The 17,903-nt window shown below is 47.4% G+C and overlaps 1 pseudogene across 1 annotated transcript; it reads left to right on the top strand.

Moving 5' to 3' along the window:
* The first annotated feature begins 6,683 nt into the window (after positions 1 to 6,683).
* LOC308162569 (tubulin beta-4B chain-like) lies at positions 6,684 to 14,236 on the top strand (annotated as a pseudogene). The gene is made up of 7 exons: positions 6,684 to 6,786; positions 6,917 to 7,035; positions 8,639 to 8,746; positions 9,211 to 9,323; positions 9,508 to 9,972; positions 14,080 to 14,148; positions 14,220 to 14,236. The product of its transcript is annotated as a tubulin beta-4B chain-like (transcript).
* The last annotated feature ends 3,667 nt before the right edge of the window (positions 14,237 to 17,903 follow it).

The following is a 17,903-nucleotide window of genomic DNA, read 5'->3' as shown; positions in this document are numbered from 1 at the left end:
TCACACACAGAGATCAACTGTCACACAGAGATCAACTGTCACACACAGAGAGATCAACTGTCACACACAGAGATCAACTGTCACACACAGAGATCAACTGTCACACAGAGATCAACTGTCACACACAGAGATCAACTGTCACACAGAGAGCATTCTCTGACTCCATCTTTACCTGGAACGTCTGTGGCTTGCTCTCGCTCTCCAGAATCCTTGGCTTAAGCTTCGACCTGTGTGGGGGAAAATGCTAGAATTGACATGAATGCCAAAAAAAGAGTCATGCAGTAAGTACGACCTATATAGCATGCATTGTGTTATGGTAGCTAACTTGCTAACACCCTCTGTCATGAACCCTCATGCCATCACATATCAGTTGTTCTTCCATGTTGTTGTTTCTTTAAAGTATTTCTTTGGTTATATGAAGGGGAGAGAGCGGGGTGGATTCTGGGGGGTACCTCTTGGTTTCGGGGGTCCGTCTGACAGGAACGCTAGCGGAGGGGCCCGGCTGGCTGCCATCGTCGGGGTTCAGCTCCTCTAACGCCTCAGCCTCAGTCTGAGCACCCTCTGGGATCCAGATCCAGATTCAGATCCAGATCCAGATTCAGATCCAGATTCAGATTTAATTGTCATTGACAGAGTACAAAGTACAAGACAATGAAACGCAGTTTGGCATCTAACCAGATCAAGTGCAAAAGCCATAAAAGTATGGACAGATATACTGTATGTACAGTGTGATATCTACAGGCAAGGGGCGAAGATATGTGTAGTTAAGATATGTACAGAACAAGGGCAGTAAGTAAGTAAGTAAAACTTTATTTATATAGCACCTTTCATACAAGAAATGCAGCATATATCAGTGCAGTGAATATCAATACAATACAGTTAAGGTATATAACTGTACACATACACACACACAACCCCCGCTCTCTTTCCAACATAGGTTAGTTGATTTTGTTTCTATTTGTTTTTATTTATTTATCTTCACTGTCTTTGCCGTTCTCACGTATTATATGTATTGTTCTATGTTGGCGAGTATTTCTGTTTATATGTTTGTTTTTATTCTTGCCGGGGCCTCTTGGCCAGATCTTCATTGAAAATGAGAATTTGTTCTCAATGGATTTTATCTGGTTAAATAATAGTCAAATATGTACAGTGTAGGGCAGGGCAAACACAGTTCATCCATCCTCCACGGCTGAACACAGTGTTCAGATGTACAGTAGCTGACCGGGGACATGGTCTCATATGTATCCTAGCTCTAAGGGCATGGTCTCATATGTATCCTAGCTCTAAGGACATGGTCTCATATGTATCCTGGCTCTAAGAGCTCTGAGCAGTAATCCAAGACAGGGCACAGTAATACTCTATCAATACTGCAGGGTTGGAATTCAACAAGAGGGGCTGACCTGTACTTAACACCAGGTGTGTATGTGTGTGTGTGTGTGTGTGTGTGTGTGTGTGTGTGTGTGTGTACATAATGGCATGTGGATCCTAGTTCTGTACAGTAATCCAGACAGTAAACATTACAAACACTCCCCCCAACCCCCCCCCAACAGAAAAGCACATGACTGTTTGATTAGCATTGCCTGAGTGTGAGTTGGCTGTGTGGTAACGGCCCAGTCTCCCATGGTGTGCAATCAAAGCTGGCTCTCACTGCACACACACACCCACTCACGCACACGCACGCACACGCACACACACACACACACACACGCAAAAGCACACACACACACACACACACACACACACACACACACACACACACACACACACACTCACTCCCAGCGCCGTGTTTGTTTTCCAGGCCTTACCCAGAGCACCCTTGTTTGTCAAGAAGAGACCCGTGTTGACTTTCTTCTTCTTCTTCTTCACTTTCAGACCCCACATCCCCTTCCTGGACACACACACACACACACACACACATGATTATAGACCACCTTCACTCACACACACATGATTATAGACCACTTTCACTCACACACACACATACACAAACACATGCACACACGATTATAGACCACCTTCACTCACTCACTCACTCACACACACACACACACACACACACACACACACACACACACACACACAATCAATCAATCAATCAATCACTCACACACATGATTACAGACCACTTTCACTCACACACATGATTATAGACCACTTTCACTCACTCACACACACATGATTATAGACCACTTTCACTCACTCACACACATGATTATAGACCACTTTCACTCACTCACACACACACACACACACACACACACTCACACACACACACACTCACACACACACATGATTATAGACCGCTTTCACTCACTCACTCACACACACACACACACATGATTATAGACCACTTTCACTCACTCACTCACACACACACACACACATATGATTATAGACCACTTTCACTCACTCACACACATGATTATAGACCACTTTCACTCACTCACTCACACACATGATTATAGACCACTTTCACTCACACACACATGATTATAGACCCCTTTCACTCACACACACATGATTATAGACCACTTTCACTCACTCACACACACACACACACACACACACACACACACACACACACACACACACACACTGTAATAGCCTACCGTTGTGTTGCAGGACTGCCTGTGGGACTTTCCATTTAGCCAAGGATGTACCAAGGTACCAAGGTATTCCTTGACACTTCAGCTTCCCAGCCAGTAACTGATAAACGATGCTTTCAAAACTAGCGGCTCTGATCCGCTGTCTGGTGTTACCTGAAGTTCCCTACAACTGACTGTCTGCAACTCCCCCTCCCAGCATGCTCTCCTCCTCCTCCCCCACTATCTGTAATACAGCTCCTTTCTCCTCCTCTGTTTCACTACACATGGCTAGAGTTTCATTCCTGAGTGTTATTCAGGCTACACCTTAACTGTCCCTCCTGAGACATCTACTACCCCCTGTACTGTTTCCCCTGTGTCATAACAATAATAATAAACATTTTAAAATCTTCCTTCTTCTATAGCATGACGACTGCCAATGGCCCCTGGTCCAAGCATACATTACTTTTCCCTGCTATGACTGGTAGATAGATGATTCACTAACTTAAATTACTCAAATGTATTTGTTGTAAGTTGCTTGGACAAAGGCGTCTTTTGGCTAAAGGCCAAACAGGTAAGTGTAAATGTAATGTGTTTTGTTACTTGTTGGAGTTGGACTGGTTTTGCTCAGCTAGGGACCTGCCCTTTTCATGGCAGGTGACAATTTCACTCAGTACTACTTGCTTGCTTACTTGAAACAACAATACTTTCTCTAAATCAACGCAGTACTTTTTTTTTCATGGATTCATCGATATTCTCTAAGCATTTGTAGCCAGTGGGACAATGTTTTTAACACTTTCGTTGAGATTTTTAAAATAACATGCAATAGGAAAAATCATTTTGAAGACTCAAGAAACAAATTACAATACCTTGGTTTGGACTCCATTTTGGCAGATGGAGGTCAGTCTCTCGGGTCTGGCATTTAACTTTCAGGCACACTTGGATGAGCCATCGATCCTTGCCCGGGTGAGGTGATTAGAGTACTGGCCACTGGCCTGAGCTAGATTACTCTTCCTGCTACGACTGCTTGATTGAGGATTCACTTACGTAGTCAAATATATCGATTGTAAGTTGCTTTGAAATAAGGCGTCTGCTGAATGCCAAAAATGTAAATGTAAAATGTTGTACGAGCCAGAAGGCACTCAAGAGAACGTTCCAGAGAGAATGAGGAGAGGTGATTGGTGTTCCACTGTTGACTGAGAACATAAAGCTGTAAAACTGAACCATATGGGGACCAAGTCTTACTGTTATCAGAGAGGTTTTTAAAAAGAAGGGAAAAAAAGAAGAAACTCTCTCTCTCTCTGCTTTTATAACTGGTGCACACATGATTAAACCTTTCCTGTTGAGGAATCATCTCCAAATGTCTGAATATCAGAATGGCATGTTTTGGTCTTGTTCAATGTGGATCAAAAAAACATAGCTAATTGTTTAGTTGCATTTAAAAGTACAGTATTGGAATGTATGGCTCCATACAGAGCTGTGCCATGCTTCGGCCTGTGAGTATCATCTTAGCCATGTGTAAATATATCATCACCAACACATTTACTACAAAAAGATTCAGAGGTTTCCTCTAGCTGATAATGGACCTATCGCTAAGCCACGCCCCGAAATAGAAATTGTCCAATCATATCACAGCAAAAGTCACGACAGGCAGAAAACTCGGACAAACAACTCGCTAATATCTGATGGTGAAAAGCTTCTAGACTAAATATTCTTGTCATCTTTAAAAACATGTCTATTACTTGCTGTGGTAAATCAGAAATCAGAAATGTGCAAACTCCTCATTGAATGTCATTCACTCACGTTCGGTCAGTCAGTCACTGTCAGTGAAGCGTTGTTTGTTTGTCAGAGTTTTCAAAGGGGGCGTGTCATAGCGATAGGTCCATTGTGAAGATGAACTGGCATACAGCCATCCAAAGATGTTTGCATAATGTGAGGAGACAGGTGAACAGGATATGTGAACCTGGCAGAGTGAACGCCCCTGGTAAATAGACAGCTAGGCTGAGCTCACGTGCAAACATGTCACGCTCACTTATTAAACAGACAATAAATTATCTGTATCAACACATGATGAAGGACATCTTGAGGTCTGTTTGTTTTAGTAACCCATCTGCGTTGCTTCTCTGCTACCGTGTAGTCTTGCAATGATATCAGAGGTGTAAACTGGCGATGGTCCAAAAAAGGTGACACTTTTTTTTTGCCCGTAGATGGTTAGCTCTATCATTAACAGTCTAACAATGATGCGCATGTAAGCAGAGGAGCCCCTAGACTTTTGGGGGCCCTAAGCAAACAACATTATGGAGGCCCCTGGTAAGGGTCTTAGGCGGGTGACGATGTGGACATTTTTAAATGTATTTATTTCCCTGACACTAAAATATAATACGGTTTTACGAAGTTCGCGCATATGCGCGCGCTCGTGTGTGTGTAAGTAAAAAAACAGTCTGAAACAAAGGAATTCATTATAAATGTCATAATGTATTAATTAACAGTCACACACACGTCCGAGTATTTGATCAACAAAGGAGCCATGTGTAGTAACATCAAATTGGAGCAATATAAATAATGAAATATCAACTCACAATGTTGCTTATTAGAACTCTTAACACACTTACATTCTGAAACTGCTGGTGTTTTCACATTCTGAAACAGCAACATTAATATGTTATATGTATATATACATGTATACATATATGTATACATGTATACATGTATATATACATATATATATATGTATATATTGTTAATATGTCAAACAGAGCAAGAACAACAAATAAATAAACAAATAAACCCAAAAAATCAATAAACAAGTATATTCTGAAACCGCTGGTGTTCTTATTTACATTTTACATGACTCCACTGGGTCTGTCTGTCTGTCTGTCTGCCTGCCTGCTTGTCTGTCTGTCTGCCTGCCTAAGACATCTTACTTATTTTGCACTCTGCATCTTATTTACATTTTTGCACTCTGCAGCTTCTTACTTATTTTGCACTCTGCAGCTTCTTACTTATTTTGCACTCTGCATCTCCTTGCTTATTTTGCACTCTACTTATGTTTGCTGTTTGCTATTTGCTGAACCCTACTCTGAACCTGCTCTATACTCTGAACCCTGACCTACAGTAACCTTTTAGAATCGCTGCTTTCGTGCCTTGGCTGCAGCAAATGCTGCCACCAGATCTTCCAGGTCCAAAGATCTTCTAACCTCCTGTTCTATCGAGATTTGTGCCAGCCCTGAAAGCCTTTCCTGGCTCATGGTGGACCTCAGGTAAGTCTTTATAAGCTTCAGGCTCGAGAAGCTTCTCTCGCCAGATGCGACAATTACCGGAAGTGTTAACAGGAGCCGCAGGGCAATACTGAGATTCCCATAGAGATCTAGAAGTTCCTCCTTGTATATGTAGTCCAACATCTGTCTTGGAGAGACACACACATCATCAGGGAATGTGTGGATAGCAGCCCTGACCTGCATCACCATCTCCTCTCCATCGATGTCATCCATAGTTTTTTCAAGATTTAGGCACTGCTTCTGAAGCCTTCCAGATGTATTTGCCTTTGTCATTTCCTCTTTGGAGAACATAAAACCATACAGGCTGTAAATATCCTCCATCTTTGAGAACCTGCTAGTGATACTGGTGAGGGCGGCGTCCACCATTGGAAGAAAAAACTCCCGATTGAAGAGGTCATCTGGTGTAGACAATGTTTGTTCTTGATGTTGTTTTATCATAATAATTATATCCACTTACCACTATCCTGGTGTCGTTTTTCATTGTCTTCTCGTTTCTTTTTTCTTTTTTGGTGACCAGAAATGTGCGATCGCTTCATGATTGCTGCTGACAGTTGAGAGGCAGCTAGAAGCTTCATGATTGCTGCTGACAGTTGAGAGGCAGCTAGAAGTCCATTTCAAGCTAGAAGGGGGCGGGGCCCCACTAGGGGGGTTTTGGGGCAGCGGCGTGGATACTGCCAATAGTGGTTACGGATATGGATGTCCGTGGTGTTATAGATCATATAATAATGCCGTAATTGCAGGGAATACTTTACCAAACTAGCTATTTCACAATGAAAAGTAGTTAAACTCTTAACTACCCTCCTCATATTATATATAATTATATATGTACCAGGAGCATGTGTACCAGGAGCATGTGTACCAGGAACATTTGTACCAGGAGCATGTGTACCAGAAGCGTGTGTACCAGGAGCATGTGTACCAGGAGTGTACCAGGAGCGTGTGTACCAGGAGCGTGTGTACCAGGAGCGTGTGTACCAGGAGCGTGTGTACCAGGAGCGTGTGTACCAGGAACATGTGTACCAGAAGCATGTGTACCAGGAACATGTGTACCAGGAGTGTACCAGGAGCGTGGGTACCAGGAGCATGTGTACCAGGAGCGTGTGTACCAGGAGCGTGTGTACCAGGAGCGTGTGTACCAGGAACATGTGTACCAGAAGCATGTGTACCAGGAACATGTGTACCAGGAGCATGAACAGAGTGGAAATTCAGCATACCATGACAACGATGAGTACAAATTAAGTAAGTATATATAGTACATATGAAGTGACTTGTGTAGATAAGGTTGGAAACCAAAAATGGGTTCATTTCGTAACCGTAACTTTCTTTACAGAAAATACTTACTGGCTATAATGTTTATTCAGTTGTCAAGTTATAATATGACTACACAATACATGGTTAACTAACCAGGATTTTCTTTACCTTTATTTGTGCAGAAGCGATGGATGGAGGACACTGAAATGAAATGCAGGACTCAAAGATTGCTCTGGAACTCATTGTTATCTAGTTTATGGTTTAATCTTGTGCTATAATTCATTTACAGGTAACACATACTGTATCTCAGTGGAGGCTCCTCCATAGAGGTGGAGGAGGCCTGGCCTCCCCAATAATTTGAGAGAAGAGAGAGAGATTTAAAAAAGCAATAATTATATTTTTTATCAGACACACAACATACAATTCAGAACAATACTTCATCCATTTCTAATATTTATCCTGCAGAACAGCACTCATACACGCGTGTGGCGGAAAAAGGTACTACACGGAGGCCAGGCCTCCTGTCGGAAAGTGGTTTCTCATAGAAGTCAATGTAATGCACATTTTTTCATGGCAATATGTGATTGGCCAAATCACTGAAAATGGGTGGGCACAGGAGGCCTGCCCTCCGTGTAGTACCTTTTCCGCCACACGCGTATGAGTGCTGTTCTGCAGGATAAATATTAGAAATGGATGAAGTATTGTTCTGAATTGTATGTTGTGTGTCTGATTGACATAGTGTTTGAGTGCTTTTGACATGTCATTGATTGTATGTAGTATGTTGTGGTGAATGTTGTGAGCCTGAGCAGAAGGGACAATAGCTGCTGCAGGCGGACCAGAGATTCATGCCAATTGTTTTGTTTATTTGATGACCCATTGTGCAGGCAATAAAAGCTGCTTCATCCACCATCCTGAGAGTGTCCCAATCCCTTCAGTACCGCCAAACACAAATTAATAATTTTTAACAAAGACAGATAAGAAGAACAGGGAACATTCCATCGCGAGTGAAGCGAGCAAGCGGGAAAAAAATTGGCCTCCTCAATTCTGGAAGTCACCAGCCTCCACTGCTGTATCTGAAAAAAGTCAGAGTTCCAATTCAATACAAAGACAGTGTAATGTAACGGTAAGGTGGGAAATCAGAATTGGGCTCCTTTAGAAACGTCAACCATCTTGTTTTGGTTGAAATGTAACGGTAAGGTGGGATTTTAAAACAGGGCCCCTAGGTGGCTCTTTTAGTAGGTAAAAAGGCACGGCTGTTCTGCTAGCTGTCTATCTGTCTGATGCTTCTTCAACCACTAACTGCGAACAGTAAACATTAGCTGAGTTGCTAGCCAATATACACCTATGTGTTTATTAAAGAGCAACATCAGGTTGCGCATTATTTATTACTTCATTTGCCGCCTCATCCCGGCTCATTAACTGAAAGAAATAATACAATTTTGCCATGAACTTATGAAGCGTTATCGTGCATGGCTGCACTGGCTGCAACCATGGAAACAACATGAACCCTTCCTTCACCTGCTGCAGTTCTGGGAGGTGATCAGTGATGAACACGGCATGACCCCACAGGGACCTACCACGGGGACAGCGACCTGCAGCTAGAGAGGATCAACGTCTACTACAACGAGGCCACAGGTGGGTGACATGCACAGAGATCTGTGGAAAAAATAATAAAAACTCATCTTTTTTATATTGCCTTTAAATGACTATTCTTTTCTAAATGTATCTTTTAATGTTAGTTGATGAATCTATATATTTGTATTTACTTGTTTAAATCTAATATAGTCATTCTTATATGACTTAGTTATTTTGTTTATCTTTGTTCTATGCCCCTTGGATTGTATGTTTTTTTCTTGTTTTATTATGTAGTTTATATGATTGCTTTTGTGTGTTTTATTGACTTTGAATTATTATGACTATTGTTCTATTGTTATTTTTATGCTATGTGGATATGTTAAAGCACTTTGAGCTGCAACATTAGCAGGAAAAGTGCTATACAAATAAAGGTTGTTATTATTATACAGCTGTAGTGTGCTGCTACTAGTGACAGTCATATGTAACGTTATGAGATTCATTCTATTACATTTGTGTTCCAACAGGAGGAAAATATGTCCCCAGAGCCATCTTGGTGGATCTGGAGCCGGGCACTATGGACTCTGTTCGCTCAGGACCCTTTGGACAGATTTCATAGGTTTTCGCATCTGCATTTGATGTAGCTTAACAAATATTACTTTTCAAGTGTTTGTGTTGAAGGCTGAGCTGGAGAAATTGTTAAATGTTTTTAACATATAATATAATAATAATAATAATAATAACAACAGAAAATACTGTCTTCTACCTAATTTCTTAAAATGCCTCATTTAGTTTAGTTTCATGTGCTTCTGTACTGTTGACAGGACAGAGTGGTGCTGCAACAACTGGGCCAAAGGCCATTACACAGAGGGAGCGGAGCTGGTGGACTCGGTCCTGGACGTGGTGCGGAAGGAGGCGGAGAGCTGCGACTGTCTCCAGGGCTTCCAGCTGACCCACTCCCTGGGCGGGGGCACGGGGTCCGGCATGGGAACCCTGCTGATCAGCAAGATCCGCGATGAATACCCCGACAGGATCCCATCTTCAGCGTGGTGCCCTCTCCCAAAGTGTCGGACACGGTGGTGGAGCCATACAACGCCACCCTGTCGGTGCACCAGCTGGTGGAGAACACGGACGAGACCTACTGCATCGACAACGAGGCCCTGTACGACATCTGCTTCCGCACGCTGAAGCTCACCACGCCCACGTACGGAGACCTAAACCACCTGGTCTCGGCCAGCTGAACGCCGACCTGCGTAAGCTAGCCGTCAACATGGTGCCCTTCCTGTTATGTATGTGGGACTGCGCCTTTAAGAGGCACCGGAAGTTAGTGGGGTAACCCCGGTTGAAACGTGTTGTTGGAGTGCAAGCAGAGCGATGTGTGAAGAGAATAAAGTGTTGACTGTTATCCAAGGTGCGGACAGTTATTGATCATAACATTGGCGACGAGGATTATGGATTCTCTACTCTCACCTCTTCCCCCGTTCCTCGCCCTGCCTGGCGATCCACTGGTCCCGTGGATTCGCTGGTGTGAGTCCTTCGAGACATTCATAGTAGCCGCCGGGTTGGCCGGTGCTAGTGACCAACGAAGAAAAGCCCTGCTGATTCACTCACTGGGCAGCGAGGGACAGCGGATTTTTCGGACTCTCGGACCCGCTCCGAGATACGCGGACTGTGTGACACTGCTCAATGGACATTTTGCTGCTCCACAGAATGTAATGCTCCGGCGGATAATGTTTCGACGGATAATGTTTACGACAACACGCCGGGCCTGTGGTAATTGTGGCTCATCATCACACCAAAGCCGAGCCCCAAACTGCCTTGCCAAGGGGCAGCAGTGTCAGCGCTGTGGCAGGCAGAACCATTTTGCCCGGGTCTGCCGCTCTACCCCCACAACAGACAGTCCACGGCCACAAGGTACACCGGGACGGCCCACACAGACGACCATCCATTCAGTGACTGCCACCCCCCGACCGGCTAAGTGGTGCACTGTTGAGATGGATGGGGTTCGCCTCCCACTGCTGGTGGATACGGGGGCCTCCAGGTCGCTCATGAACGCTGCCACGGTACGGCGGCTCTTTCCACTCCGAACGCTCACTGCCAACGCCGAGGACCTATATGGCTATGGGCACTCCAAAATAGACATGGTGGGCACAATCGCCTTCACTGTGCGTTACGGGACTAAGGCCCTCCCCTCATTCACCTTTCAGGTGTCTCACCAGGGCTCTAACCTCAGGGGTTTTGATTTGTTTTGCGAGCTGGGTTTCACCCTCATGGACAATGTTGGATCCGCCATCTTGTCTGTTGGCTCGCCGTGGGAACAACGCTGGCCTGCTCTATTCAGCGGTTTGGGCTGCCTCACCGCCTTCAACCACCAGCCCCTCCTCAAGCCCGAGGTGCATCCAGTGATACAGCCCATACGCCACCTGCCCCTCGCCCTACGCGACGACGTCACCGCCGAGCTCCAGAAACTCTCGGATGTGGGCATCATCGAGCGTGTCGATGCCTCCCCCTGGATTTCGAACCTGGTGGTGGTAAAGAAAAAGTCAGGGGGCCTGCGTCCGTGCATCGATCTCAGGTCAGTCAACAAGGCAGTGATCCCGGACAGGTACCCGCTGCCCACGGTGGAGGAGCTGGCTGCACATTTCTACGGCTCCTCTGTGTTCTCGAAACTTGACCTTCGCCAAGGCTACCTACAGGTTCCGCTGCACCCCGACAGCCGCAACCTGACAGCTTTCGTGACGCATGGCGGGGTGTTCCGCTACACCCGCATGCCCTTCGGTCTCAGCTCAGCCCCCAGCTGTTTCCAGAAGATCATGACCACCATCTTCGCCGGCATCCCGGGCGTGGTCGTCTTCCTGGACGACATAGTGGTCCATGGTGCGACACCGGACGTCCATGACGAGCGCCTGGCGAGGGTGTTGGACGTCCTCGCCAGCCACAACCTCACGCTAAATGGGGAAAAGTGCACCTTCGCCACTCCGGTCATCGAGTTCGTGGGGTTCCGCCTGACCGCCGACGGACTCAGCCCGCTACACTCTAACGTAGAGGCTGTGCTGCGCCTGCCGGAGCCGTCCTGCCCAGCTCAGCTGGCTTCGTTTCTTGGGATGACGGCCTACTACCTGCGTTTCCTTCCCCGATACTCCATGACCACCTCCCCACTGCGTGAACTATTGAAACAGGAAGCGGTCTGGGAGTGGACTCCGGCCTGCTCTGCTGCTATTCACCAACTGAAGAAGCAGCTGACCTCGCCGCCGGTGCTGGCATTTTTTGACCTGGCGAGCCCCACACTCGTGACGTGTGATGCATCCAACACGGCGATCGGGGCGGTGCTGTCCCAGATCCAGGGGGGCACGGAACGCCCGGTGGCATTCGCCTCTCGGTCCCTCAACACAGCTGAACAAAAGTACTCGGTGGGGGAGCGGGAGGTGCTAGCCTGCGTCTGGGCGTGCGAGCGGTGGCATATGTATGTGTACGGGCGACACTTTACATTGCGAACTGACCACCAGGCTCTCACGGCCCTGCTCACTACTTCGGGCCACAAGCCGCTGAGGATCTACCGCTGGTCGGAGAGGCTTCAACCATATGACTTCACCACACTGTTTACCCCCGGCAGGGAAAATGTTGTGGCTGACCTGCTCTCCCGAGCCACCCCCGTCCCAGCACTCGGCGGCCCCAACCCCGGCCCGTTGCCCAACAAGGGCCCAGACGAGATGGAGTCAGAGCTCGTGCTCATGCTTCACTTCCCACTCCAGGCCATGGTTTCCCTGGAGGACCTTCAGCGCGCGTCGACAGAGGACCCCACGCTCTCCCATCTCCGCACTTACATCCGGGAGGGTTGGCCCACGAAAGTGCCGGAGGAGCTGGCGCCTTTTCATCGGGTCAGGAATGAACTGACCTGCTGGAACAGTGTCTGTGTGGCCCGGGGGCTCCGCACGTTCATCCCCAGCGACCTCAGGGCGCGCGTCCTCGCCATGGCGCACGAGGGCCACCTGGGCATTGTAAAGGTGAAGCAGCGCTGCAGGGATTTGGTGTGGTGGCCGGGCATAGACCGTGATATCGAGATGATGGTGAAGGAGTGCACGGCCTGCCTGGTCAGTGGGAAGACGGGCCCGCCACCCTCACCACCCCTACAGCCCTTGCAGTGGCCACCCACGCCTTGGGAGCACATCCAGCTGGACATTATGTGGCGAACTTCATGGCCACCAACGTTTCCTCCTAGTGGCCTACGACCTCCACTCAAAGTGGCCAGAGGTGGTCGCCACGGGGTCCGTAACAGCTCGGGTGGTCACTGACTTCCTCTCCTCTCTGTTTGCTCGGTGGGGCAATCCAAACGCCATCACAACTGATAATGGCCCGCAGTTTGTCTCAGCGGAGTTTGCCGTCTTCGTGGAGGAAAGGGGGATCAAACACATACATACGGCGTTCTACCACCCGGAGGCAAATGGGGGGGTCGAGCGTTTTAACCAGACTCTGAAGAATGGGGTCAGAGCACACCTGGCAGATGGCCTGCCGTTCTCAGCCGCGCTGCTCCGCACCCTGCTTCACTACAGAGCAACGCCGCACTCAACTACCGGCAGCTCCCCAGCCCTCCTGATGATGGGCCGTGAGCTGCAGCTTCCTCTGAATCGGCTGCGGGCCCCAGCGGTCGCCACGCCAGCAGCAGCACCATGCCAGAGCGCCAGGGTCGCAGACGCACAGTGGCGGATGAAGCAGCGGTTCGATAGGAGACGGAGGGTGAGAACACCTCCCTTCACAGAGGGGGACTGGGTCAGGATTCGCCGCCCTAACCGGGACCACAAGCTGCTCTCGTTGTGGTCTGCGCCGATGAAGGTCACCGCTCAGCTGGGGCCAGCCTCGTTTCGCCTGGACGACGGATCACGGTGGCACGCAAGCCGGCTTCGGAAGGTGGCATCGCCTCCCATCATAGACCCAGAACAACCGCAGGGTCCAGCTGAGTTCCCACCTGAACTGGTGGAGGCCGGGGTTCGCCCAGAGGCTCGTCCGGCCCGTGCCTGGGTCAGACCAGCACACCTGAGAGACTATACCGTGGACTGGTGAACCCAATTGTAAGGTTTAGTGCATAGCCTGTTCAGTGGCAGAATAACCCACATGGCTATGCTGGTGACTGGCAGTCTACCCAGTTCATCAAGGTAAAAAAAAAAAAAAAAAAAAAGTTTGATAATTATAATGTTGTGTTATTCATTGTGTTCTTCTGGTTCCTGTGGGGGGGGGGGGGGGGGTAAATGTTATGTATGTGGGACTGCGCCTTTAAGAGGCACCGGAAGTTAGTGGGGTAACCCCGGTTGAAACGTGTTGTTGGAGTGCAAGCAGAGCGATGTGTGAAGAGAATAAAGTGTTGACTGTTATCCAAGGTGCGGACAGTTATTGATCATAACACTTCCCCCGCCTGCACTTCTTCATGCCGGGCTTCGCCCCCCTCACCAGCAGGGGGAGCCAGCAGTACCGTGCCCGAGCTGAGAACATTCTGACACAACTGTCTCCTGTTCTGTGTTCTGTTCTTATTCACTCTGTTCAGTGTTCATGCTGTTTTAAGTCCCCGTAACTTTTATGTGAAGTAACAATAAAACAGTTTTGTATGTTTCCTTCTGTCTTATTCTCAAGCAAAGACACATTTTTAAATGATACATAATTCTTTGAATAATCACACTGATGTTTATTGATAACAATGTATTGAAATGAATGCAGTGGTTATGAAAAGAGACAGCCTTTATGATGACTCAGCTCTGACTACATGTGACGGGTCAGGAAGCCTCCATGTTTGTCTTTAACGGCCTCCTACATTAATGTACTGTATTCATCATTACTGTAAAATTGACATTGTACTGAGAATGTAATATCAACTGAAGCAGAAATGCAAAAGAAGGGCTGTTGAACTTCAGGTAAGACTAAACACCATAATACATAGAAATGTGTGATGAAAACATCCATTATAAACTATAAACTCTGCAATCATTCATGACTCAAATTCAGTCATCAATAACTTTAGATCTAGCTAAAGAAAACAACCTTACATTGACTGAGCCAATGATATAATGAACACTGGTTAACAACTTAAACTTCAAGTCTGAGGTGATGCAGATAATGTGACCTGAACACAGCATGGAGCAGGTTGAGGGCTTGGCGTGCAAAAGGCTTAAGTGACATGTTCCCAATCTTATAGGACAACCAACATATTGATGCTGAGCAGATGTATGGTGATGAGTATGTATACGAGGGTTTCCTTTCATCACATGATAGATCTCAAGAGCTTTCTATTGTTACTGTCACTGAATTTGCCCCAAAATGTCACTTTGTCATTCAATGTCGCCGTGTGTACCCAATACCCATCTTGATCTATTCCTACCATGTCTCTATTCTCAATAATTTCTGTAATAGTTGTACCAAATTGGGGCCAGTAACAATAACTTGTGTGTGAGTAAGTTACATGTATGCAAGCATGTTTTTGATATTGTCAATCGTCTCACTTTTACTAGGTGAGCTGGTAACCAAAAAAGGGAAATGGACATAACAAGGACCTTTTTTGGTCAAAGGGCAGCAGAGACAAGTACAGGGACACAGGTGAGGTCTTACAATACTAGCGTTTTAACAGTGCAGGTAATTTAGAGTTGAGAATAGCTAAATCCGTAATGTTTTGTTTTTAATGAGATTGAACCAGGTCCACCTGCTAGGAAAGATGTAGATTACTACCTGAGATTTACTACTGTAGTTATCACCTTTATTCATTATCTTAATGTCATATAAGTCAATTGTATAGAAACAACTCTCTAAAATGGACTATTGCACACTGATTTGAAAGAAAATGACCCCCCCCACTCAGTACCTTGCCATACCTTGGCTTTTGCTGAAATGACACCACTGGTCTCATAGCCTATTGGAAATTGCTCTCCTATTTAAGAATAAGTGTTCTATATCAAAATATGCATGAGAGTCATGGATCAAAAGAGGAAGGGGCCCCACAGAGATTGTTAATGTATAGGGCCCAGAATGTTGTTCCTAGTACAAAGATCAAGTGGCCTGTCTACCCCCTATACTCCCCAGAGCACCCCTGGACAGTAAAACAAGGTTATTCTCCCGCCTCTAAAGAGAGATCATTACATGATCATACATTTCAACATGTGCTGACCAGTGATAGAGTACTATGATACAGTACTAGTAACCATGAGAGGAAGGACTTACATCTCATTATCCTTCAAATCCAAACAGACACTAAATACAGACAAAGTTTGAACAATTTACATTATCAAAAATTGTATAAATAAACACTTTGAAACACAAGATGCACTTATGAATATAAAAATATGAAAGTATTTGCGTTATCCGACCTACATCATTGAAACCCTTAAAAAAAAAAAGAAGAGGGTAATTTGAATGTCTTGCTGAGCGTTACCCAAAATATTTACAGCTCCTTCCTCCTGGTGTCTCACCTCCGCCAGCTCCTCTTCTTCACTCCTCACAGTTTAATCTCTGAAGAAATGAAGCAAACAACACATTTTGTTTTGAAGAATCTGTGCAAAGGCCAAACAGAAACAAACCTCTCTAATTTGACAACAGTTACAATAGCGAGGAGGATAGCCAATAGGACAGGAGCTGAGGATAGCCAATAGGACAGGAGCTGAGGATAGCCAATAGGACAGGAGCTGAGGACAGCCAATAGGACAGCCATTACCTCAAAATGGGTTTGTTTTGACCATCATGGTTCCTGATGGTGTTATGCAGTGTGTCTTTAGGCTGTTTCTGAGTGAACGACACCATGCACCACACTGCCACATTCACTGGTGTTTCACTGCATCCTTCTCATGGTTGGCCCATGAGAACCAGCCAACTATGTCAATGACAATGTCAACAATGACTCAAGACCAAAGAAGAAGAAGATGCCATTTGGATCAACCAACTCCATGCAAACAGGGGGGATAGGAGACTATTCTAGGGACAGATATTCTTGGCATGGCCCAGTTTAGGGAAAGCATGAGCCAAGGCAGAGTGAGTCTGTGACAGATGCCGACCTCCGATCTAAGAATCGTGTCGAGACACGAGGCCTACAGGCGAGCAGGGCCGGACGGACTTCTGGTCTCTGCCTGATCAGAGTGGGACCTGGAGCTGGGGTCTGGAGGGGGTTGGAGCGAGGGGGTTTGGAGGGGTTTAGAGAGAAGGGAGGGGTCTGGCTGGGGTTTGGAGGGGTGTAGAGAGAAGGGAGGGGTCTGGCTGGGGTTTGGAGGGGTGTAGAGAGAAGGGAGGGGCCTGGAGGGGTGTAGAGAGAAGGGAGGGGCCTGGAGGGGTGTAGAGAGAAGGGAGGGGCCTGGAGGGGTGTAGAGAGAAGGGAGGGGCCTGGAGGGGTGTAGAGAGAAGGGAGGGGCCTGGAGGGGTTTAGAGAGAAGGGAGGGGCCTGGAGGGGTTTAGAGAGAAGGGAGGGGTCTGGAGGGGTCTAGAGAGAAGGGAGGGGCCTGGCTGGGGTGTAGAGAGAAGGGAGGGGTCTGGAGGGGTGTAGAGAGAAGGGAGGGGCCTGGAGGGGTGTAGAGAGAAGGGAGGGGCCTGGAGGGGTGTAGAGAGAAGGGAGGGGCCTGGAGGGGTGTAGAGAGAAGGGAGGGGCCTGGAGGGGTGCAGAGAGGAGGGAGGGGCCTGGAGGGGTGTAGAGAGAAGGGAGGGGTCTGGAGGGGTTTAGAGAGAAGGGAGGGGTCTGGAGGGGTTTAGAGAGAAGGGAGGGGCCTGGAGGGGTTTAGAGAGAAGGGAGGGGCTTGGATGGGTGTAGAGAGAAGGGAGGGGCCTGGAGGGGTGTAGAGAGAAGGGAGGGGTCTGGAGGGGTTTAGAGAGAAGGGAGGGGCCTGGAGGGGTTTAGAGAGAAGGGAGGGGCCTGGAGGGGTTTAGAGAGAAGGGAGGGGCTTGGATGGGTGTAGAGAGAAGGGAGGGGCCTGGAGGGGTGCAGAGAGGAGGGAGGACAAGCAGCAGCTACAGATGAAGCCATAGCGGAATGAGAGAGACAGCTAGAGGCTAGCGGCTAGCGGCTAGAGGCTAGAGGCTAGCGGCTAGAGGCTAGAGGCTAGAGGCTAGTCTGAACGCCAAGCTACAAGCCAACAGGGCCTTAGAGGGCGATGGACATGTCGGAGGGGTTGGGGGTTGGGGGGGTGGGCTGGCCTACCTGGGGCGTGGGAGGGGGGGCTGGGAGGAGATGGTGGTGGTGGACGGACACAACCCCCCACAGGTG

The sequence above is a fragment of the Nansenia antarctica genome, assembly GCF_963989245.1.
Source record: "Nansenia antarctica genome assembly, chromosome: 7".
Lineage (NCBI taxonomy): Eukaryota > Metazoa > Chordata > Actinopteri > Argentiniformes > Microstomatidae > Nansenia > Nansenia antarctica.
This window is presented reverse-complemented; position numbering and strand designations above follow the sequence as displayed.